General features: G+C 41.6%; 1 non-coding gene across 1 annotated transcript; it reads right to left on the minus strand.

Moving 5' to 3' along the window:
* Positions 1 to 17,351: 17,351 nt before the first annotated feature.
* Positions 17,352 to 17,470, minus strand: LOC133378673 (5S ribosomal RNA). The gene has a single exon (XR_009761105.1). It is a non-coding gene; the product is annotated as a 5S ribosomal RNA (ribosomal RNA).
* Positions 17,471 to 26,682: the final 9,212 nt, after the last annotated feature.

Here is a 26,682-nt window from a genome sequence, read left to right on the forward strand (position 1 = left end):
GAAAAATCAGCATCCCACAACCAGTCATAACCAAAAACCAAAACTAAAAATAAATGCAGCCAGTCAGCCAAGATCACAGAAATCACCATGCAGCACAACCTGGCACATAACACCTCTGCTCTGAAATCTGCACTGGTTCCTGATTTGCTACCAGGCCAAGTTCAAGATGTGCTTTCCATGTTACGGGTGCCACATAGTTCTTGTTCTGCTCTTGTAAGAAATTGATCCTTTAGTGTGGCAGTACCTACGCTTTGGAACTCCCTGCCTACTGACATTAGGCAGGCACCTTCATTGTACTCATTATGGCATCTGCTAAAAACATTTTTGTTTAGGCAAGCATGTAGAAGCTATTAAGTTTTTTGTATCTGTTTTTAACTCATTGTTGGTTTTATTATTTTGAATGTTTTCAAATACCTGTTTTTGCCAATAATTTTATTGTTTTAATTCCTTCTGTAAACTCTTTATTGAGGGTTTTTTTTTACAATAAAGCAGTATATAAATGTTGTAAGTAAAATAGATAAATAAATTTCAGAGTCACTGTGGTCCTTAGGAACAAAGGAATCTGCCTTATACTGACTCAGTTTGGTACTATCTAGCTCAGTACTGATAACAAGGACTGACATTGGCTGTCCAGGATTCCAGGCAATGATCTTTTCCAGAGATTGAATTTTGGATCTTTGCATACAAAGCATGTGTCCTACCACTGTGCTACAGCCCTTCCCGTTTAAAAAAGTATTTTTAAAAAAATGTTTTTTACAATTCACTAATGAATGGGCAGCATACTAGGGCAGATCCACACCATACATTTAAAGCACATTCAACATACATTGGAAGCACATGAATCCCACCACAGCATCATGGAAACTGTGGTTTGTTAAGGGTGGCGGGAATTATAACTGTAAGGGGGAAATTACACTTCCCAGGATTCTTCGGGGAAAGTCATACACCTTATCCGGGGCGGCTCAGGATTTCATGGTTTCCATGACAACCATGGGACTGTCCCAATATGCCATTGGCCCAACACATGTAGCAGGGCATACACTAGACTTGGTTTTTGCAACTGGACATGGAGATGGTGATCTGAATGGGGGGGCTTACATCAGTCCCTCTGTCATGGACAGATCACTGCTTGCTGAAGTTTAGACTTACAGCAGCTTTTCCCCTCTGCAAGAGTGGGGGACCTATTAACTTGGTCCACCCCCAGAGACTAATGAATCCGGAGGGTTTCCAAAGGGCTCTGGGGAGTTTTCTGGCTGATAGGGCTGGTGCTTCTGTCGAATCCCTGGTTGAAATGTGGAATACAGAAATGACCCGGGCGGTTGACATGATTGCTCCTGAGTGCCCTCTCCTGTGTAGAGCTCGTATGGCTCCATGGTATACCCCAGAGCTGACAGCGATGAAACAATATAGGAGACGGCTAGCATGCAGATGGAGATGAACTCCTGGTGGATGCAATCGCACACTGGTAAGTGCCTATGGTAAGCTGTATTTAGGGGCAGTGAGGGCAGCAAAAAACCAATATTTTGCTGCCACTATCAAATCATCAATCTGCCACCCAGCGGAGCTCTTCAGAATTGTCCAGGGGCTATTACACTCTGCCCCCAAGAACATGGTAGAACCATCTGAGGCCCGCTGTAATGAATTTGCTAGGCACTTCCAGGATGAAATCTTTAGCATCCGCGAGGACTTAGACTCCAGTGTTATAGCAGGTGAATCAAGCAGGTATCTGGAGCACAGCCTTGTCCCGATTTCTTGGATGAGTTTCAGTTGGTACAGCTTGAAGACGTTGACAAGGTGCTTGAACAGGTTCATGCAACCACTTCTGTGCTGGATCCTTGCCCTTCTTGGCTAATAAAAGCTAGCAGGGATGGAACAGCCGTCTGGACCAGGGAAGTGATTAATAGCTCTCTGCGACAGGGGGTGGTCCCTGGCCGCCTGAAAGATGCGGTAGTGAGACTACTCCTGAAGAGACCCTCCCTGGACCCAGAAAATCTTAATAACTATAGGCCGGTAGCAAAAGTTCCATTCCTGGGCAAGGTCTTTGAACACTCTTGAATGCGACGATTATCTGGATCCATTTCAGTTGGGTTTCGGGCCTGGTTTTGGTACGGAAACAGCCTTGGTCACCCTGTATGATGACCTCTGTCGGGAGAGAGACAGGGGGAGCTTGACTCTGTTGATTCTCCTTGATCTCTCAGTGGCTTTCGATACCATTGACCATGGTATCCTTCTGAGAAGACTGGCTGAGTTGGGAGTGGGAGGGACTGCATGGCGGTGGTTCTGCTCCTACTTGGCAGATCGGCTCCAGAAGCTGGTGCTTGGGGAACATTGCTCGGCACCCTGGACTCTCCAGTATGGGGTTCCGCAGGGGTCAGTTCTGTCCCCCATGCTGTTCAACATCCACATGAAACTGTTGGGTGCGGTCATCCAGAGCTTTGGAGTGTGTTGCCATGGGTATCTGATGACATGCAGCTCTATTTCTCCTTTTCATCATCTTCAGGTGAGGCTGTCAATGTGCTGAACCAGTGCCTGGCTGTGACAATGGACTGGATGAGGGCTAATAAACTGAGGCTCAGTCCAGACAAGACTGAGATGCTGTTAGTGGGTGATTCTTCTGATCAGATGGTGGATGTCCAATCTGTCCTGGATGGGGTTGCACTCCCCCTGAAGGAGCAGGTTCATAGTGTAGGGGTTCTTCTAGAACCATCTCTGTCACTTGAGGCTCAGGTAGCCTCGGTGGCACAGAATGCCTTCTACCAGCTTCGGTTGGTGGCCCAGCAACGCCCCTATGTGGACAGGGATAACCTGACTTCAGTTGTCCATGCTCTGGTAACCTCCAAATTATATTACTGCAATACACTCTATGCGGGGCTGACTTTGAAGACAGTTTGGAAACTGCAGCTTGTGCAAAATGCAGCAGCCAGATTGGTAACAGGGACCAGCCGGTTTGAACATATAAAACCGATTCTGGCCCGCTTGCATCGGCTGCCTGTATGCTTCCAAGCTTGATTCAAGGTGCTGGTTTTAACTATAAAGCCTTACATGGCTTAGGACCACAATATCTGATGGAACGCCTCTCCCAACATGAACCCACCCATACACTACGCTCAACATCAAAGGCCCTCCTCCGGATGCCTATTCCAAGGTAAGCTGGGAGTCTGGCAACAAGGGAAAGGGCCTTCTCAGTGGTGGCCCTAAATTAGAATGATCTCCCGGACGAGGTGCACCTGACACCAACAATGTTATCTTTTCAGCACAAGGTCAAGACTTTCCTCTTCTCCCAGGCATTTTAGCATGTGTTTTAAAATTGCTTTTTAAAAAATGTGTTTTTAAATTTGTATATTTGTTTTTAATGTTTTTAATGTTTTTAATTGTTGTAAACCACCCAGAGAGCTTTGACTATGGGGTGGTATACAAATGCAACAAACAAACAAACAAACAAACAAATAAATGTGATTTGGATATGGTTTAAAATGTATTATGTGAATCTGAATTACTTCACAAATTTTGCCTGCATATCAATCATTTTAATTAATTTTTTAAATGGAAATCACCTACAATGTTTACTTAGTGATCATCGGTTACTTACTATCTCTCAGCCTAATCTGCCCCTCAGAGTGAAAACAGCAGGGGGGGACCATGACCACCCCAAGGAAAAAGGCACACTTAAAATGTAGAGGAAATAATAATTTACAACCATAGTGTGAGATCAGATACATATTGGGACATAGAATGAAGATATATTTATATAAGCATGAATGTCAAATATATTTATTATTTACCAACCTGTAAAGAGATTTATAGTGCAATCCTATTGATGTTTATTCAGAAGCAAGTCCCAATGTATTCAGTGGGGCTTACTCAAATAGGGAAGCCTGCACAGAACTGCAATTCAGTGATAGGGAACTTCACTTACCCAACCCAAAATTCAGAATCACTATAAGCTGTTTTGCAATCCTATGCATGTTTATTCAGAAGCAAGTCCCAATGTATTCAAATCTCTTGCACAGAGAAAGTACTCTTGATGCTGTTGAAAGACATAAATTTACTGAATTCCTGATGTGCAGACAAGCAGGAAAACTTGCAATGGGGTTTGGCTATTGCCTGGAGGTCAACAAAACCCTTGTCAATCACAACTGTGCCTTCACTTATTGGCTAAAAACCTGAAAGGGCGGAGGTTAGAACAGCTGGTACTAACAGAATTTTCAGGGGGGGAGGCTGACATTTTGGTGTATATTTCTTGAACAAGACCTAGAAACTTATTTTTTTAAAAAAAATGAAAGCTAAGAGTCTGGAGATTGGGGTGACTCATCAGAAGACCCGGAGAAGACCCCAAAATACTGGAGTCTTTGGGCAGAAACAGGAGACCTGGCACCCCTAGTTTCATATGTGTTGGAAAAGGGAATGAGCAAACTCACAGGAGAAATGCCATTTGTTTTATTTTATTTTAAACATTAGTATATTTATAGCTTGCCCTTCATCTCAGTGGATTCCAGGACACGGTTGGTTGGCTGGTTGGTTATTTATTTATTTATTTTATAGATCCCAAGACGGATGAATTTGAGAACAAGCTCTGTTACCCATTTATCAGAGAGTATTTTCAGCACCTCTTCTCACAGAAGCAAAAGGAATCTTAAGAACATACTGATTCTAAAAACATCTGTTCATGAGGAATCCCTGTTAATTTCACAAGAAGCTTTAGTATCATAGGAGAAGTAACTTCAGCCACAGTCTTCTAATTATCTCCATATACCATCTATACAGCTCAGTTTGACACCTAGGCTGAAGCAAAGGTTAATGAAATTCCTATTTGTACATGAAGAAACCCAAAACATAAAATGCATTCCTCATATTATACTGGATGTGCCCTGTGTTTTGAAAAAAATTAGTTCAGGCAAGATAAAAGTGCTATCTATAAAAGCTCTTCCTTTTTTTTTTTGCCCAGAATAAGCAGATTTCTATTCTAGGCATGTATGGTGTCAACAGAGTACTATGTATTCCAACAGGCTTTCCAAATATTTCAACCATGAGTATCACTAATCACACAGAATGAGAAATTTTGTGAGAGTGAACTGATGTGATGTTGACAACATATGTATATGCAGCAAATGTATATGAAAGATATGTATGAGTAGTATGTACCCTGAGTTGTCAAATATTTTGTGCACTGGTGTTCTTTGACTTGCTTGTAAAGCTGCTCTGCTTTGCACTGAGAACTCATAGGAACATAAGATGAACTCTGAGAGATCAGTATGAGATCTAGACTCTGTGTAGTCTGGTATCTAACAATTCTAACAATCACCAACACATACCTCCTGGAACCTTCAAGCATAATGTCCATTTGTTTATCAACAGCATCTGGTATTCAGAGCAGTGTAACTACCACTGACCTTTTAGTTCAGTCCTCATTGGGATGTTTGGGGTGGCTTTTGTACCTTTATATTTTCTCCTTAAATATTGTTTTGTACTCCTGCAAACATTGGGATGACCCTGAGCCTGCCGATACCTCCCTTTTGGTTTTCAGCAACTGCATTTTGTCTATAATCCTTTTGGCACTTACCAGCTGAGTTTACTATTAAAGGCAATTATAGTCCTCTTGTGAGAATTCGTCTAATCCAAGAAGTCATCTGAGCTTGTGAGCACCATTATATTCAGTGGCAGTGAATTGCCTCATAGAATCATAGAATAGCAGAGTTGGAAAGGGCCTATAAGGCCATCAAGTCCAACCCCCTGCTCAGTGCAGAAATCCATTTTAAAGCATACCTAACAGTTGGCTGTCCAGTTGCCCCTTGAATGCCTCAGTTCTGGGAAAGAATATATATGAACTCCAGAGTTTATTTTTCAGCACATATGTTCATGATTGATTGATTTTCTTACGTTTATATCCCACCTCTCTTTTGTCATGGAATGCAAGGTGGTTCTCGGTGGCCACCCATCTATGCACTGACCAGAAACAAACCTTCAGGAAGGTGGTAGCCTCCTGTGCCTTCAGACCACACTCTGGAACTAAATATAGGCTCAGTGTTGGTACAACAAAGAAGAGGAGGCATATAATAAAAGCTCATTTTTTATATTCTACATATAAATCTCCATATAGACATTCTAAACTGAACAGAGTTGATATAATCCAGCACACAGCTTCCAAACATCAGCTTTGCAGAGACAACCACTGACTAATGAGCAAAGGATCAAATGATAAATTTATTGCCTGTTGTTTTCTTTGTGCACTCATTTTTCTTATGGCTTTTTACATGTAAATTGCTTGTTTAGAGATTGTTTTTAAAAACACAAATTACAAATGGAAATCCTGTAATAAACTCCAGACATCAGCTGTGATTCAAACCTGGCCTTGTTTTTCAAAATCATGTTGTTTAGCCTGCAGGTATGAAGATAAAAGATGCCTTTATTAGCCAGTTTTCAAAATTCATGTTTTGAAACTTCTTTTAAAGAATAGTAGTAGATTGTACCTATTGTGTATAACAGTTGAAAAGTTACAACATATGGTGAAATAGTCAATAGATGACCTAGCGGGGCTTTTGGTTTAATTCAGCCATTTGGCAGTCTGTGTGTTTGTTGTGCGATTACTTCAGTATACATTTAGATGTCAGAATGAAAACGGGTATTGATAGTTGAGTTCTCCCTCCGCTGTATGCCTCTGTAAAGCAGTTGCTGGGAATCACAAGTGGAGAAAGTGCTCTTGCACTCCGTTCCTGCTTGCGGGCTTCCCATAGGCATCTGGTTGGCCACTGTGAAAGCAGGATACTAGACTGGATGGGCCATTGGCCTGAACCAGCAGGGCTCTACTTGTGTTCTTGTAACTAAATCTTGTAAGGCCACATGTGATCTGTACTTGAGATTGCAGGTTAATGATGAAACTTTCATTGTAAGCCAAATATATTAATACAGCAGAAAGGAGCTTAATAGGCTTTTAATAAATGTACAAAGTACCTAGTACTGAAGCAGTATGTGTGTTTCCTAGAGTTTTTAACTATAAACTTCTCTTCTGTTTCCTAATGAAATGCCATTAAATGAATGGTGTTGATGTCGGTCTGTGTTCTCCAGGATATACCAAGGTTTTCCAACACTGGAATCTGATCATAATGTAAGCAGTTTAAAACAAGTAATATAGTAGTACAAGACCGTACTTAGAAAAACTAACTCGCTTGTACATAAGACTTCGGTAAAGTAGGGATAGCAATCCTAGGGCTCTTTCCATATATAAATCCTACTTATATGATATTGCTTTGCTTTAGAATTTGTAAGGGTTTTGGTGCTGAAATGTACACTTGACGCATGAAGAAGACTCAACAGGATATTCATTTAATTCAGGGGCAGGGCCCTCAAAGTTGGTTTTATAGTCCAACAACATCTGGTGGGGCAGAGTTCCCCATCCCCAGAGCTTGGAAAAGTTACTTTTGTGAACTACAACTCCCATCATCCCAATCCAGTGGCCATGCTGGCTGGGGCTGATGGGAGTTGTAGTTCAAAAAAGTAACTTTTCCAAGCTCTGCCCATCCCTGATTTAACTACTGTTATTATTCTCCTTCTGGATATTTTTATAATAGATCATGTAAAGTTTAACAAATTCACAATCTTAGACAATTTCTATTTTTTTTTAGGACAGAAAGGTGGTGAATTAACCTCTTTTTTGAACACTTGCAAGCTGTCTTGCCACTAGTTTTTCAGCATTGTTGCCTTTTCCAATAGCTTCTCAACTTCATTGGCTTTGGGTATACAATTCAATAGCCATTCTGCTGCAAAAATATTGTGTATACAGTTATTTTTGTTCAGAAGAATCTATTCATATATGCAGACTCTACTTTTCTATTTTTTTTTAATGCCAGCTCAGTTGATGTGGACTTTTTTCTTTATTTATTCAAAAACAAGATCTAGTAAAGGCTTTACAAGCTGTGCAAGTACCCCAGTGCACTTGAAATAAGACTGCCTGAATACTAATGGTACTCGGTGTTAGATCTTTTCTTTATTATTTATTTGTACTTCAGAAAGCAGAGCTTTTCTTAATATTTGAGTGGATGAGAGCTCAGGTTGATATGAGAGGTGGGTGGTACAAAAAGTATTTGCCAACACACCAAGGAAGACTCGTGACACATGTATGGTTGAAATGTTATATTTATTAAACTATAACACATAATCAATCAAATTCCAATCCGCCAATTAAAGAATCTCAAATCCTTCGGGCAGGTGAGGCTCAACCTATCTATGAGGGTCTAGACCCTCCCAACCAGGAGGCAAGTCAGTCACATCGTACTGCAACTCCCCAGACAAGGATGTGGGAAAACTTCTCCCTCGCAATCGGAGTCAGGTTTGTGGTTCCAACCTCTGCATCCTGGCCCCACTGTACAGGCGTTCACCATGATGCGCAAGCCAGTCCCACGTGGACACCCCCCGGATCCACACCAGACATTACACCTTGATGTTTCACCAGGGTGTGCCCTTTTCCCAAATGCCTCATCCACCTCAATTTTAACCCCAATTACCTCACCTGCCCGAATCCAATGCCACAAGAGGGGATCAGCTGAAGCTTGGTCCCCTCAACCCAAAGAAAACAAAGCCCCCAAACCCAGCCTATAATCCTCCAATAGCAAATCACACCCAATATCCGAAAGATGGACACCATCATCTCGAAACAGATATGGAGCATGAAAACGGATCCTATCATGTGGAATATATGCCCCACCCAATGACAAAACTAAATTCCTAACTTTCTTACCCACTTTCTGGATCTGTTGATCCTGTTGGGTTGCAGTGCACCCCTCCAAACACGTCGCACCAGCATGTCGGACCACACTATAACAAGGTCCGGGTATGACTGGATGAGAGCATTAAAATCCCGGGTGATCCTAAGCAGCAGATCCATACCCGGCTGCTGCACCAAGTCATTTTCCCCTAAATGAACCACCAACACATGTGGCCAGTTAAGCGATGCCATAAGGCGACACATCAAAGGCATGAGCGCATCCCAAAGCATGCCCCTCTGACCACCCAGCCAACCGTTGCTCCAGCGGAAAGCTGCAGCTGTGTCCCAGCAGGCGTAGAAAAGGCTCTCCGATGGGCCCAAAATAAAATCGAGTGGCCACACAGGATGACCCTCGCAGGCACCGGAAGGCTCAGCACACCTAAGAAAGAAAGAACAATACATCAGAATCAATACCTGATATAAGACTTGAAAGTGGAAGAACGCCACCTTCCAATCGCCTGAATATCCTGAACGCTCATGCCCATGAGGGCAGTGGCCGTAGCCAGCCCAATCCGAAAGGAATGCAGCCCATAGACTCCAGCATCGTGACCACTGGCCAACAAGGCCCGCCGAACAACGGCCCAAAATTGAAATTGAGTCAGGGCAGAACCATCCACATGTATAAAGTGGTAACGCTGGCCCACTGGCCTCATTGACAGAAATAAACGCACTGCAGCCATTGGGCACAATTCAGGGACCTGGCAAACTCTCAATGAAATAATACTGCCACGGCCCTTTTGATCAGTCTTAGAGACTCGAAGGGAAAGCCTAACTATATCTGCACCTAGCGTGCAATCGCCAAAGCAAAAGGCTCGATAGGACACATCGCGCTTCGAGGAAGCCAGTACTTCGCTAGGGCGAAAAGCACCATAGAACATTGTCAGTGTTACTGCGGCGAACAGGTGCGACTCATACTGAGATGAGCACAGAGACCTAAATAAAGGCAGGATCTGAAGGAGAACATCGGGCGTGATTGGCCTCCTTCGGTCAGTGGGCCTGTGAGCGGAACGTGACCAACCCTGAAGGACCTTCCTGACCCTAAAATCTACAAAATGATCCTGCATTCCTCTTGCCTTGGAAATAAAGGCCAGCGCAGAGAGGTGTCCGGTGATGGTAGAAATATGAGATTGCCCATTCAGATATAGATAAACTGCAGCCAATGTGAACAAGAATAGGCCATACAGGAGGCAAAGCACTAATGGCACGGAATGCCTGGAACGTCCCCAAGGCAAGCTGGTACACCCTCTGAGTGCTGGGAGCAAGGGCAGAAGTTATAGCTGAAGAATGCCACTTGCCAATCACCTGGACATCCTCAATGCTCAAGACCACAAGGGCAGTGGCCGTAGCCACTCCAATCTGGAAGGAATGCAGCCCATAGACTCCAACATCGCAACCACTGGCCAACAAGGCCCGCCGAACAACGGCCCAAAATTGAAACTGAGTCAGGGCAGAACCATCTGCATGTATAAAGAGATAACGCTGGCTAGCTGGCCTGAAACACAAACATTGCTGCATAGCGGAAAATGGGCATAAGTCAGGTACCTGGCAACTATAAAGAAGCAAAACTGCCATGGCCCTTTTGATCAGTTTTATAGACTTTTAGGGAGAACCTCACTAAATCTGCACCTAACGTGCAATCGCCAGAGCATAAGGCCCGAAAGAACACATCGCGCTTTGAGGAAACCAATAATTCATTAGGGCGAAAAGCACCATAGAACATCGTCAGAGTTACTGCGGTGAACAGGTGCGACTCATACAAGATGAGCACATTGACCTAAATAAAGGCAGGATCTGAAGGAGGACATTGGGTGTGATTAGCCTCCTCCGGTCAGAGACCCTGGGATCGGAACACGACCAACTCACAAGGACCTTACTGACCCTAAATCCACAGAATGATCCTGCATTCCTCTTGCCTTGGATTAAAGGCCAGCGCCGAGAAGTGTCAAGCGATAGTTATGACAGAAATAAGTTTTTGCCCTTTGAATACAGCATAAATAGCAGAATACTTCCAGAACACGTGCCCACGATGGCAACTGTTGCAGCTGCTCCTGTATGAAAGAAATGTAATCCTTAAACATAATGGCCTTGCGAACAACATAGCAATAATCAAAACTGAATCAATGCATAGCCATTGATACATGAAAATATAGTACTGGCCCACTGGCCTAATCAGAGAGAAAGGTCCCTCAGCGAACCAGGGACAGAGAGGGCGATGGGCAGCCCCTCAGCTTCACCACTCAATCACAAGCCCACTGGTCCGTCTTAAACATATGCGCTGACAACAGCACAGCAATATAAGTGCAGGGCTCAAATATTACAATGACTTGCCCAGAAAGCTAATTTTACCAGGGCAAAAAGCTCCCTAAAATTATTGGTAAGGCCACCGCCCAGAATAACTGGCCTGGAAGAGGGGGGGCACTAAGAATCATCGAAGGCAGGAACATCAACAGTATAACAGGGGCCACATAGGACCAGGCGGTATCAGGGTGGAATGCGACTAGCCTCATTTGGTTTTCATAAAATGGGTTCTTGAATGCATTTGGCCTGAAAAAGAAAAAAGGCAAAAAGGAGGCAGGATATATTCCCAACGGTAATGTCCTGCCCTCCTTAGTAGCATGGGCTGCAACAAGGTATACATCATTCATACATGGGGGGGATGGCCTCATAGGATCAGGCAGCATTCGGGTGGAATGCAACTGTACTTTGCGGAATAAACGCATGCACAAGGCGCATAGTTCAACTCACGTTGAGGTTCTGGGGATTTACCACATAACCATAGCCAAGTGCTGCACTGAACGTATCATGCGGATCAGAAGGGCAGAAGGCCACATATATACCGCAAGCACTGTTGGAAAATAGTCCAGAAATTAAATTCTGTTGTGAGCCCCAGGCCCCTTAAAAGCAGCCAGCCATTATTCGGCACACCCAAGATCCTTAACTGACACCAAAATACCAACCACAGACTGCATCAAAGCTTACCTACAGTTCAAACTACAGGAGCAAGTCCTTTGTTCTTGAAGAAAGAATGGCCGTTGAAGTCACATCTGGCCAGCAGCACTTGCACAACCCAGTAGAAGTGATCAGGATCTAGACGACAGCCTGGCCATAACGCAAAAGCCCACACAACCTATGCAGGTTTCCCACAGAAGGTTCTTCTTCATATGATGTAAACAAGTGCTGCCATCCCGACGTATGAATGAATGTGAATCTAACAGGTAGCAGCACCTAGTATGCACGAGACTGCCATGAAATAGATGTGATTGAAGAGGGTACCTGTATCTTGTGAAACAAGCAGTATACTATTCATATTTTTGGAATAAAGTTAAATTGAATTAAAAATGCCTTGGAAAAGCTTCATGATATAGATTTACCAAATGCTAGAGGAGCAGGTTAAGCAAGAACCAATAAGCTATCATTCCTAAAATAGGCATATTGTATATTTCATTTAGCTATTCCAGGGATAAAACAAAGCATTCAAAACTACAGGCAATAGAATGCCTTAAGCAACCAACATATTAAAACATTCCTGCTACCCTCCTGCTATAGAAAAACTGTTGTTATAAGCTTATTAACTACTAGAGATCCATAAAGAAAATTACAGTTAAAACTTAATCACTCAAAAAGCAAACAAATACTGATTTAGCAAACTTATATATATATATAATTATTTACTTATTTATTTATTTATTTTTCCATTAACCTTAACGTATTGGTTCTCAGAAAGCCACAACAATGAGTTCACCTGGCTATAGAGCATTTCCTTTATGCTTGCATAGCATAAATTACCTTTCTCTGAATCACACTTATACATATTTTGAAGCCACATAAGAAGTCTGAGATGTGGGATTCCAATGAACTCACCTTAAAATAAATTATCTATTGCCCTTTAGATGATATTACATAAGCATCTATACTTTTTCTCCATGCACAATAAATGCAACAAAATTATGAAGCTAATTGATCAAGAACAGCATTTTAAAACCAAAACATGAATGTAGGAGTACAAACAGAATTAAAATGGGGGGGGGGTAAAGAATGAAACACCAATCAATTCCCAATACTTACGATAATTAACATTTTATGCCAAAGAAAACCCCAATATATATTAAAACAACTTACAAATTAATTAACTATCAATATAACGCAGATATTATTTATATGTATATAAAAAATGTTAAAAAAGAAATAATTTTTTTTAAATTTATTTATGTATTTATTTATTTATTTATAATTAATTCAAAATCCAATTAATTAAACACTACTTGATTGCTATATCAAATAAGGGGTGGGGGAAACGCTGCAAATATAAAGTATAAACCAAACTGCGGATAACACCAAAAGGCGGGAAATTCAAACAAACACACACGGCTGGAGGCAAGCAAGGAAAAGCCTCCCATGCCGCCTCACAGCTGTTCCAGCCTCACAGCTGATCAGTGGAATAATAGAACGGAGGGAAGAGGGGCGGGGTTTATAACACAATAGCAAATAAATAAATATATATATATCAACAATCGAAATATATATAAATCTAAGAACCAAAGAGCACTGAAACTAACTAACAAGGCACACAAACGCAAGCAACTTTAACAATTTAAAGACAAACCGGAAGAAAAGGGGGGGGCAAAACAAACGGAATCAAAATTTGTATATATAATCAAGGGAATACCCCAACCAGGAACGTCGCCACCCACAAACACCTTAAGAAAAAACAAGCTGGGCTCTACACAAGCAACAAACGCTTTAAAGTGCAGGCAATACAAGGGAAAACAGCCGGCAAGCCGGCGAGAAGCCCCAGGGCGTGTGGGCGGAGGCCCGCAGCCCAGCTGCTCGTCGGGGCTCAAAACAACAACAGAGAATGATGACAAGCAACGGGACCGGGAGGAAAGAGCAGAGAAGGGTAAACGAGGTATTTAGCAAGGAAACGATCACCAACAGAACGCTGAAAGAGCCCCTGCAAGCGTGAACCAGCAGTAAGTGCCGCAAGGCAAAAAAGGCGCGCACTTAAGGAGGAGCAGGCTATATATAGCTGCTCAAAACCCTTGCCCAATTGGTCAAGGTGCACCACCTGACCTATTACACAATTTTCTGGAACCTTCCCGAGCCTTCCCAATAATAGGGTGTAGGCAAATCCGCCCCAGCCAAATGGGCAGGAACGTTATTCTAGTCATTATAGTTTATCAGTTAATAACATTGAAAGTGGTCACCCACTGTAAATGTATATTTTAATGCATTACCATTACTACATACTATATCACAAATGTATATTCCTAATGGCATTGGACAATGAATGAATGAATCAACTTTATTGCGTATAGCCATAGGCTTTTGCAAGGCATTGGACAATGTATTATTCTGTGGTTGCTGCAAGCATAAATTATCATATGCAAGTTTCATGTATCACATCACCAGGATTTTCTCAGAAAAGGAATATCCTCACCGATAAAGCTGCAAGTGCGTAGCTTTATTTCTACAAAATGTACTCAGGACAAACAGTACAATATGCATTATGGGTATGACATTTTGTAGCCTGCAAAGAGATCACATGTGGTACAATTTTAAACTTACCACAGTTTCCCATGATGCCCAAACTTAAGGAAATAGGGTTAGCAAGAACAATTCAGCAACAAACTATGATTTCAGTTCCTGGCTTTTTCTTAAACCTTAGTTAAATAAACCACAATTATCCAAGTTTGGTGATCATATGAAACTATGGTTAGTTTAAAATCAAAAGCTTCTCCTCACGGGCATAAATGAGAAGAAGGCGATGTGATATCCGGGCTTTCCACAGCTTGTTTTTGTAGCAGGAAACCATGGTTTTCCAGTACATTTGAAACAAGTGTATGCTTGGGGGCTTTCCATGCTCAGGTTAGCAATCTACCCTTTATGTGCACTTTAGTGTGGCAATTTGTCTCCTATTTCCCTCTGAACATATGTGATGCTTGCTACTAGGTCAACCAAATTAGCTATCAAGCCAAATACTCTTCAGATGTATTTTGTAGTTTTTCCAGCTTTAATTAAGAAGCCAAACATCTGTACATTTTATTTTCTTTCTTTATTAATTTATGAATTGCCTTTTACATTTGTCTAAAGGCAATTTACAAAAATACAAGTTCTTTGGCACCATCACATCCTCGAGTAGCTGTCCAATGGAGCTTTTCTGTATTTTCAGTGGTCTGTTGACATCAACTCTAGGAAACGGAGTTTTAGAACCTTCAGAGGCCTACTGTTAATTGTTTGCAAGACACTTTGAGGGTAAAGATGCCCACCTCCATAGCAATCTTGATGCCCCACCCACCCAATCTTGATGCCCCACTTCTCCTGGATCCACCTTTGTCGCTAGAGGCCCAGGTGACCTCAGTGACTAGGAGCTTTGGCTGGTGAGACAGCTGTGGCTATTTATGGACCAGGATAGCCTGACCACTGTTGCCCATGTAGTGGCAACCTCCAGGCTGGATACTGTAATATGCTTTATGTGGGGCTGCCCTTGAGGTTGATCCGGAAGCTGTAGCTTGTGCAAAATGGGGCGGTGTGACTGCTCACTGGGCAGGTTATCACCAACATATCATCCCGCTGCTGAAAGAATTGCATTGCCTGCCCATTAGCTACCAGGCTAAGTTCAGGGTTCTGGTTTTGGTATACAAAGCCCTATACAGCTTGGGACCAGGATACCTGAAAGATCATCTTACCCCTTATATACTAAGTCGATCACTGTGCTCTGCAGGTGAGGGCTGCCTGCAGGTACCATCTTATCAGGAGGTCCATTCCACACAACATAGGAAGTGCACCTTTAGTGTAGTGGCACCTACCCTTTGAAATTCCTCCCCTTTAAATATTAGGCAGATGCCATCTCTGTTATCTTTTCGGTGCCTACTGAAGACCTTCCTCTTTCACCAAGCCTTTTAAGCAGAGACCATATCCTAGTCTGTGTCTGTGTTGGAATGGCTTTTTAAGCAGTTTTTAAAGCTTCTTATTTATTTATTTATTTATTAGATTTATATCATGCCCTTCCTCCCAGCAGGATGTTTTAAAATATGTTTTGTTTAAATATATTTTAACATCTGTTTTTATGATGTTTTAGAGTGGTTTTGTTTGCCACCCTGGAGTCCTACTGGGAGAAGGGGCGGGATATTCATTCAGCAAACAAACAAACAATATAATATAATATAAATGTAAATGTACTGCCTTTAAGTCGATTCCGACTTATGGCGACCCTATGAATAGAGTTTTCATGAGGCTGAGAGGCAGTGACTTGCCCAAGGTCACCCAGTGAGCTTCATGGCTATGTGGGGATTTGAACGTCGTAGTCCAACACCTTAACCACTACACCACACTGGTTCTCTAATATAATATAATATAAAATGAAATTACTACAGAGTGCCAACACAATATAACAGTGTTTTCACATAATGGATTGCATTAGGTATATGCTATTAGAAAGACCTGTTCTAAATTTACAATCTTCATCAAAGACCCTATTGTGCATCCTACCACCATGAGGTGAGGTTTCTGAGTACTGAGGACTGGGCCTTTTCTGTAGATGTACCCCAGTTGTGGAAGTCACTCCCTAGGGAAGCCAGATTGGCGCTGTCTTTGCTATCTTTAGGCAAGCTGTTAAACTGTTTTGTTCTGCCTGGCTTTTGATGGGTTTTAAATTCTACTCTGGTTTTCTAATAATGGTTTATTTCAGTGCTTGTTTTGGTAAAAATATATATGAAGTGCTAGTACTCCTATCTTGATAAAAGTGCCATGAGTGCTAGTACAAAATGGTTGCCATGGATAGCAAAAAAAAAAGGTGACTATGCTCTGTACCGGTGAGTACCATCACTAAAAAGTATTTGTTTTATTATATTTTAATTGGTGTTTTTAATTTGTATTAATCTGTATTATTGTATTTATATTTTAAATTGTATATTTTTATATTGTACATCATCTTGCGGGCAGAACAGTGATTAAAAATACTGTTGCTGCTAATCAATGTACTCAAAAGGTTGCATTTATATTGGTTACAACTGAAGAGTCATATATTCATATATTTTATGTATCTTTAGCAACAGATTTCACTTTAGCATACACCAAATGGAGCAAAATTTAGCTTTTCCTTAAATTTGTGACATTGACATCTTGTTCTGTGTAGTATAGATCTGCTTTTGATATCCTTCTCTGGGCATGTAATTAACAGGGTGTTTTTCATTATTATGGGAACCACAGCATAAAAGAGCAAGACAGGTCAGCAGCTGGAAGTGTAACAAGGGCTTTAGCTGAAATCAGATGTATTGGATTCTCTTTGATGATTACTAACTGGCGTCCATCTGAAGTCTTAAGTAGATTGTTGGAAGCCTGATTTCTTTCTGCTACTTCCAGTAAATTATCAAAGGGTTATTATACAGTAATTGACAGCATAATTTGATGCATGTACACTCAGAAGTGAGTCCCATTGAGTTTAATAGGACTTGTTCTCAGCTTGTTGTTGTTATATGACTGCAAGTCGATTATAACTTATGATGACCCTGTGAATCTTTATATATATACATATATATTCATAGGGTTTTCATGGTAAGAGGTATTCAGAGATGGTTTACCATTGCCTTCCTCTAACCTATGGCACCCGGTATTCCCAGGCGGTCTCCCAGCCAAGTATTAACCAGGCCTGACCCTGCTTAACTTCCGAGATCAGACGAGATCAGGCGTGTTTAGGGTAGTATGGCCGTAGGCTGCTCTCAGTTAGGTGTGTATATATTGCAGCCTAAAGCATATTATATTGAAACCCCAAGAGGAAAAATCAACATTATATTAAACAAACAAATGAATAAATAAATAAATGCATTGCCGTAATGTGATAGAAGTCCAGGAATGAAAGCAAATGTATATATCCAGAAAATAAGGTTGTTATTCACAATGCTTATGATATCTAAGCAGATATCTGGTTCAAAGTCAGGATATAAAAACTAAGTTCAGCTTCTCTAAAGCTCAATACACACATACACACTGACGAAAATCATATGTAGTTAGACTAAGAGCCACTTCTAAATGGTACATTTCTGAGTCCCAACTCACCTTTTAAAACTGTATTTATAAGAAAGCAGGTGTTAAATGGATTTAGGGAGGCATGTGCTTTTGTAATGATATAAGGAACAGAAGTGAGTTTGAGAAGATGTTCTTGCAAAGCTCCTGGAACATACCATTACAGTTTGGGCATCTCTTGCTCCCAGCCCTGACAGAACTAAATTAAATCATACTTTCTACTCCCCACCCGCTACATTAATTCATGTTTTATATGATATGGAAGTTCATGTATCACAGCATTTAACTGATTATCAGATACGCATTCAGAAATTACCGCTTACAGTTGTTGGAAAAAAACAACCACCACGGACGGCTGGTGTTAAAAATAGGGCACAACAGAGATTTCAAAATTAATGCTTTAATCTCATACTTGGGAACATGAACACTTATTTTATCACCCTGGCCAGGCAAGCTGACTGAGTGCTTCCAGTTCTGGAAGCTATGTAAGAATTTGTTACACATTCAACCAGTGGAAAAGGAAGCTGAACTACTTGGGACAAGATCTGAACATGAAATATGAACTGGCCTGAACTTTGGTTATTAGATTATGCCTGGGGAGAAGCAGATGAGAAGAATATAACTTTGCACACCAGGGACCACATCACATATTGCTGAGTCTCAGTACATAATGCCCTTAAGTACAAAGTTTGCATAGCTTACCAGGCCCAAATATTCTTGTAGTTTTATCACAGTGACAGAAAGGAAGTGTCAGGCAATATTTAAGAAGAGAGCAGGGCACAATGAATGCTGAACATCTGACCTACTTTATTAAGAACAAGGTAGAACATCCAGCACTTAAATCTAGGCTGGAACAAAGTATCAAACGCTTCTGGAAGATTGTGAGTATTCAGTGAAAGCTTCCCTGTTACATGGAACTTCTGCACATGACCACCTTTCATCTTCCTCATCAACACACAAATACATAAACTTGGTTTGAAATCTATTTTGTCATGGAATGCTTCAGTGTGGACTGCCAAATGTCAGATGCAACCATCTGCATTAGAACTGCTGTGCTACCCAGGAGACATTTATTTATTTGTAAGATTTTTTAATCAATCCTTCACCAGAAGGTCCTAGGGTGGGTTACAACAATATAAAATACAATTCTAAAAGCAAAACAAACTGTTATCGTTATAAAACAAATAAAATCATTCCAAATGGAACATAACATGTCCCACAAAACAAAATATCTTAACTGACAGAGAGGTACATCTTCAGTGTATGGTGAAAGCTGTACAATGAAGATGCTAGTCTCATCTCTGTGGGATATGAGTTCTGTGAGGCTGCCACAAAGAAAGCCCTCTCCCAGGCCTTTCCCCACCCTTCTGAGGGTGGCGGAACTACCAGGAGAACCCCCTCTGCAGATCTTGAGAAGGTCAGCAGGGATTAGGGTTGCCAGGTTGGAAGCATCCCAAAACCTGAGATATCATGGGGCGGGCCCTAGTAATGTCATGGGGCAGGCCCTAGTGATGTCATGGGGTGGGCCCTAGTGATGTCACGGCGGGCCCTAGTGATGTCACAGGGTGGGCCCTAGTGATGTCACGGGGAGGGCCCTAGTGATGTCATGGGGAGGGCCCTAGTGATGTCATGGGGTGGGCCCTAGTGACATCATAAAGCATGATACATTAAGTATCAACCACAGTTGCATGGAGCATACCATTCAAAAAAAAATGCCTTTCCTGTCCAAAACACCTTCTCTCGACTTCTGTGCAAGAACCCAGTAAATTCTTTGCAAACGTCAAGAGATGGACACCTAGGGATATTGGGAGGGGTGTGTGGAGAGAGAGAGAGGTTCTCTCAAGGACAGATCTGTCCTGTTTACTTGCCGCCCTGGGCTCCTGCTGGGAGGAAGGGCAGGATATAATAATAATAATAATAATAATAATAATAATAATAATAATAAATGATTATTATATATTTATATAATTTATTATTATATAAATAATAAATAATAATAATGAACATTAACACTAGCTCCACCAAATAATATAAATTAATGAATTATTTAAATCACTCATTGCATCTTAGAGGAATACAGGAGCATGAAATATGGTCTATCCAGATAATAATTCCAATCTCTTGCACAAATACCTAGAAGTTCAGATTTGATGAAGATCAAAGTATTGCAGGAATTATTTTAGGTAACTGTGATAATCCTTAGGAGAAATAGTTCTTCCACTATACACACCATGTTGTACATTCCCATTACCCTCTGCTTAAGCCAATAACATTTTTCTAAATCCTGTGATGTTAAAATCTAAAGCTCTCCTATAAAATTTTACATTTTATAAATGATATATTATAGATTAATTACAGAACTTCTGAAATATATTTTCCTTATGCTGGAAGCACTAGTTAGTCTCATTTAACAACCCCTCCTCTTTTTACATTTTCTAGGTTTATTCACTCTCCCACATATGCTTCTTATTTTAAAATGTGTTGTCCTGGAGTGCTCCAAACACTAGAGGCCTAAACCCAAGTATGGAACACATCTCTTCTAGTCTAGCACCGGAAAGCACACCAGGGCAGTTGTTCCACAGAGTCTACAAACCTATAATAATTATAGATATGCCATGCATTAATTAGTGCATGGTGTGTGCCCATCACCAGCGGCATCTTAAGGCAAAAGGAGGGGCTATGTACCTGAGCCTCAGTGTATGAGGTGCAGTCAATGAAGGGGGGGCATAGGGAGCTGCCTGCCACCAAGTCAAACCATTGGGTACATCTATCTCTGTACTGCCTACACTGACTGGCAGCAGCTCTCCTGCATTTCAGGCAGGGAGTCCTCCCAAGCCCCACCTGGAGATGAACCTGCGATCTTCTACATGCAAAACAGGTGCTCTGCCCACTCAGCCACAGTCCTTCCCCAGGTAGTGTGGGGAGTTCCGGAGGGAGGAGAGGATGCCAGGGGTGGCTCAAGGCATGTTTGAGGGAGAAGGGAAATGGGGGAAGGGGGGCTCTTTTGGCAGGAGCCCAAACTGAAGTCAACCTGCAAGAAGGTGTGGCATGAGGGGGTGCCCACCTGCATTGACCCAAGTGTGCGAGGAGGGTTTGGTTCAGTTTTGTTTTTTGGGATGGGGAGTGTGGGAGACTATTAGAGGGTGGTTAATCCAGGCAGCGCCCTATCAGTCCTGGGGAGGGAGCAGCACCAGGGATCAAGGGTGGCTCTCTAGTCCTCATGGAGGATGGTGGGTTAAGAACCTAGAGCCCTGCAGTGCTGGATCAGGCCAACATGGGCTCATCCAGTCCAGCACATCCTCTTCTCACAGTGGCTGACCAGCTGCGGGGTTCTCACATACCTGGATTAAACCCTATTGAATTCAATAGGACTTACTTTTGAGTAGACATGGTTAGGATTCTGCTGTAAATTAATGACATTACTAGGGCCCATCCCTGAAATCTCAGGTTTTGGGATGCTTCTGACCTGACAACCTTAATTCCATCATGTGAGCCTCCCTACAGTCTGAAGTGAGGTGGTCTGGACACAGGTTTACTACCACATCTGTAGTTTGTGAAGCCTTAGTGACCACAACTAGCATTTGTGGATCTAGGACTACTTACAGGCAGATTTTCTGTCAGAACTGGCAGCATGCTGGTGTCCCTTTCAGAAATTGGAATCATCTTATTCTTTTTATTAACTTGTCAAATATGTGTTCTCATTATGCAGTTTGTTTAAGCAACATTATTGATAAAAAATAATCATTTCCTTGCAAAGACAATCTCAGCCATGAACAATAACCTTTATAGCTGTTCACAGGAAAAAGAAACATGATGTCCATTGTGCTAAATGGTTTTATCACAATATACAAGCGTATGAAATCTATGCCGCCATTATATGTTTAAAACAGAACAAGAGTAATTTATTGGATCAGAGTTAAATATAGTTTCAGCACTTCCCTTTGCATGCACCCTGCCTTTTCAAGCAAAATGCTACACTAAATAGCAATTTAGACTAACCATAAAGACAGATTTACAATAGAGTGGTAATTAACTTGTCCTGGTGTATAATTTCAGTGTGAGAATTTACCCTGGCTCTTGCATAACCATTTCCAAACCACCTACACTCTTCCTAATCAGTCTGGTGTGGTTTGTCAAGTTTGTAGCTAGGACTGAGACAGTACAGGGATGCTACCTTGTAAGCCAGAAACCAAGGATGGCCTTATAATAGTGCCATGCTATGCAAGTCTGTTCAGAAGTAAGCCCCGTTTAGTTCAATGGGTCTTAGGGCTCATCTACATAGGGGTTTGCTGTGTGTTTGGTGCTATTTACATCCCCTTTTAATTACATGGTTCACATGACATTACTGGCAAACAGAAGCTATCACACAGTTTCCCCCCTGTAAATCCACACTAATCCTCTGATAATCCAAAAAGGGAAGGAAAAAACATCTCCACTCCATATCTCTAGTGCTTGCCGATGCTGTGCTCTGATGCTTTTAGGTGTGTGTATCAATCTTTCCCCTCTCCATGCCCACTCCCTCCTTCTCCCTTCTTTCATTTTATCTCCTGAGGGCTGAAGAGTAACTTCCAGTTGCTCTCTTCCGTTCTGCTGGCATTTTTTAAATTACTGCAAATGGTGCCCTTATTTTCTTTTCCCCCTAACTTGTGTGCAAATGCATAACACTGTTCAAAGAAAGAGTTGTATTTCAGCTGTATTGTACCAGTGAAAATATAAACAATTGCACTTCTGAGTTGCTGTTTTTTTAAAATGAAACTGGTAGAACAAACTGAGAATGCTTGATTGCTAGGTAACCAGAGGGAGTGGAAATGTATTAGAGGGTGTGGTCATTAGGAAACTGTGTGATTGATCCTTTCCCTCCAGTGTGACTAGAAAACACAGTGTTTGCAGCTCACATTGAGACCTTACTGTGGATAGTGCAGATAGAAAATGGAGGTAAAAACAGTTTCTTTAGTACAAAGTTATGCTCCCATGTGGATAAGACCTTAGTTTCAGGTCAGTTTTTGTAGGATTACAGCATAAATCTCCTGCCAGGGCTGGCTCCAGGAATGCCGGGGCCCTTGGGCATCAGCCTGCCCCAGGCCCCTCCACTCCCCTTCCGCGATCCATGGCAGGAGCCGTGCTATAGATCACAAGACAGTCCAAAGCTTTTGAGCCACCCGCTGAGCCACCCGCCATGCCTGCCACCCCCCCTTCACCTACCTTGTTCTGTTGTTCTTTGCGGCTGCGCGCTGTACGTGCAGGGTTGCCATCAAACAAGATGGCGGCCGAGGTTTTCGTAAGGGACTGAAGCCTCTACCGCCATCTTGGTTGATGGCACGCAGTGTGCACATTGCTGCCATCAACCAAGATGGCAGCAGAGGCTTCAGTCCTTTACTGAAACCTCGGCTGCCATCTTAATTGATGGCAACCCTGCGTGTGCAACACACGCAGCCACAAAGAACAGCAGAGCAAGGTAGGTGAAGCGGGGGGATGGCGGGCATGGCGGGCGGCTTGGCGGGCAGTTCCTATCCTGCAATCTGCAGCTCCTGCTGCGGATCACAGAAGGGGAGCAGAGGGCCCCTCAAGAGCTCCTGTAGCTCTGGGGCCCTCGGGCCAGTGCCCAACCTGGCCGCCCTTTAGAACCGGCCCTGTCTCCTGCTAAAGCATTATACAAGGTATCAGTGGCTCTCCTATCCATAAATCTCTCTGATCCTGTTGTTAACCTTCCATTCATCCTCTACCCACTCCATCTGGTATGGCAAGCAGAATTTTGATTAAGGATCATGCTCTGTGGGACCATAATCTAGTTTTTTTTCCTGGTTACATTAACTATATACACTTACCATATGCATTTTTTCATAGCCATTGATTCTTTTTGTATACAGTGTCAAGCAAATTCCTAGTGGCTTTTATGTTGCATATTCATGGAACATTTATGGCACATAAATCAGTACTTTCTCAATTCTGTATTAAGTTGTCCAAAGGCAAACATTGGTTCTGAGAAAGTGCCCATTCAAACACATTGTTTTCCACAGCAAATTTCTGTGGTTTCTGTGAAAAGGGCTGACCCTTCGCTGATAATGGACAGCTGTGGGGTTTTTTTAAAAAAATCTGCACATTATAAAAACAAAATAGTGTTGCCCATAGTGCTTCTAAAAATAAATAAGGCTGCACCACTACATGCACTTGCCTCGGAGTAAGTCTAATTGAATTTAGTCAGGCTGACACCTAAGTAGACATGTACAGGACTGCACTTTATGTTAATATTTTTATAATGGAACATATGTATTACCTACTAATCTTACTATTTTATTATTACAGTGTCTCCAACAGAGAGATCATTATTGTGCTTTGTTACATTTTTGTCTAGGTTCATCTTATTATTATTATTATTATTATTATTATTATTATTATTATTATTATTATTATTATTATTATTATTATTATTATTATTATTATTATTTATCATTAATTTTTATTCAAATTTTCAAAAACAAAATAAAACAAACAAAACAAATTAATAACTATTACAATAAAAACTATTGACTTCCGATTTGTCGTAGATTAGCTATAAGTCTATAATATATAACAAACCTGTCTCTTAATAAAATTATACAATCACCTTCCTCCAGTGGTTATCTTAATTGGTATCAAATCTCATTAACATCATTTTATTCTTTCCACAAAAAGTCAAAGAGAAGTTTCTAATCCTTGAGATATATATCCATCAATTTTTCTCCAAATAGACATGTCAATTAATCCATCTCTTCAGGTCTACTAAGTCCAGTAATTTCAATAGCTCTTCTCCCATTCTCCCATTATCAGTATTGATTCCATCTTCCATCTTCCATCTTTGCACACCCAATAATCTTGGTCTTGCTGCCATAGTCATATAATAAAAGTCTGATAGGTATTTCTTTCATCACAAATATTTTCTTGCCATCAATTCTGAATGTATTGCTGAAATGTTGTTGTAAAGTTGTATCTCTGTTCCTCTTTTTTACAGAATGCACTAACACATCTCTTGAGAGTTTTTCCATTGTCACATATCTGGAATTTATTCTATAAACTTTCTCTATTTCAAGTTCCATCAAATCCTTCCAATCCAGGAATTTTTTCGAGTCGTTGATATCTTTATCTCTAATCTCTTCACCAACAGCATTGAATTCCAAACAGTAATATTTGTCTTTAATAATAATAAATAATAATAAATTTAATTTATGTGTCGCCTATCTGGCCAGTGGCCACTCTAGGCGACGTACATACAATAAATATGGCAGAATACAATACAAAAATACAGTGAAATATATAAATTATAAGAGCAAACAATACATAATAGGAGGCATTTAAAACAGAAGAATATTAAGCCTCCCCAGAAGTCCCGAAAGCCTGCTGAAAAAGCCAGGTCTTTAAGGCCTTGCGGAACATATTCAGGGAAGAGATGTGCCGAAGATCTTGTGGGAGGGAGTTCCAGACAGTGGGGGCCGCCACTGAAAAGGCCTTCTCTCTAGTGCCTGCCAACCTAGCTGCTTTGGTTGGCGGGACTGAGAGAAGGCCTTGTGCGGCCGATCTTGTCAGGCGGCATGATTGGTGGCGTTGTAGGCGCTCCTTTAGATAAACTGGGCCGAGACCATGTAGGGATTTAAAGGTTAAAACCAACACCTTGAATTGGGCCTGGAAAACAACTGGAAGCCAGTGTAGATCGAACAACACTGGCGTGATGTGGTCCCGGCGACGACTGTTTGTGAGTAATCGAGCCCCTGCATTTTGAATAAGTTGTAGTTTCCGGACCGTTTTCAAGGGTAACCCCACGTAGAGCGCATTACAGTAATCTAATCGAGAGGTGACCAGGGCATGTACTACCAGTGGGAGCTGATGAACAGGAAGGTAGGGTTGCAGCCTACGTATAAGGTGTAGTTGGTACCAAGCTGCCCGGCTCACAGCCAAAATCTGAGCCTCCATGGACAGCTTGGAATCAAGTACAACCCCGAGGCTGTGGACCTGGTCCTTTAGGGGTAAACTCACCCCATTGAACTTCAGGTCAACGGTTCCCAACCTTCTCTTGTCCCCCACGAGCAGTACCTCGGTCTTGTCGGGGTTCAGTTTCAGCCTATTCCTTCCCATTCATCCACTCACGGACTCCAGGCACTTTAGGATCCATCACAACCATAAAATCCAAATCTTTTTCCAGGTCCATATTTGATAAATCTATTCCAATCTCCAGGGCTTGAACCTTCCCTTTGATCTTTCTTTCATCTTCTTTTTCTTGTCCAGTTATAGAATCCATAATTTCTTTCAGCTCCTGTCTCATTTTGCCAAATCCAATTTTCGTCTCTTGTCTGTTCTGTCCCAGCTCTTGTTTCGTTAGCTTAATCTCATTCATTATTTTCTGAAACATATTTAGAGAGAGAACCCCTTCCTGAACATCCAAGGTCTCAGCCACCTCCTTGATTGTCATTCTTAAAACCAGAAGAACAAAACCCCTTCAATTCCAATATAGTCACTATTCTCAAGCAAAGAACAGTTTATTTCTTTTTCCAGTCACAAATGAGTTAATCTTCCAGGCCAGATGACATCACCCTCTAGACAGCACGAACTGCCTTATCTCTTATATGTCCAAAATAAATTTAGTTCACAGCGTCCAAATGATTAGTGGCATAAGGAATAAGCAGGTTCGCCAAAAAAAAAAGTAGACCAGAAAAAATAGTCCCAGACATATAATACTCAAATATCAGATAAATCAAATCTTCTCTTCAAATTAGATGCCTCTCATCCGTGTATATCTTTAAAATGCTCAATTCCATGCCAGCTTTTTGCAATAAAAAAACAAAGATAAGCTATTTCGATTTTCTTCCTCCTTAGTTCCGTATGTAAAAGAGAAAGTTATAACTCACCCAGGGCTTCTTTGTTGCTGACTCTTT

This window comes from Rhineura floridana, chromosome 2, assembly GCF_030035675.1.
Source record: "Rhineura floridana isolate rRhiFlo1 chromosome 2, rRhiFlo1.hap2, whole genome shotgun sequence".
NCBI lineage: Eukaryota > Metazoa > Chordata > Lepidosauria > Squamata > Rhineuridae > Rhineura > Rhineura floridana.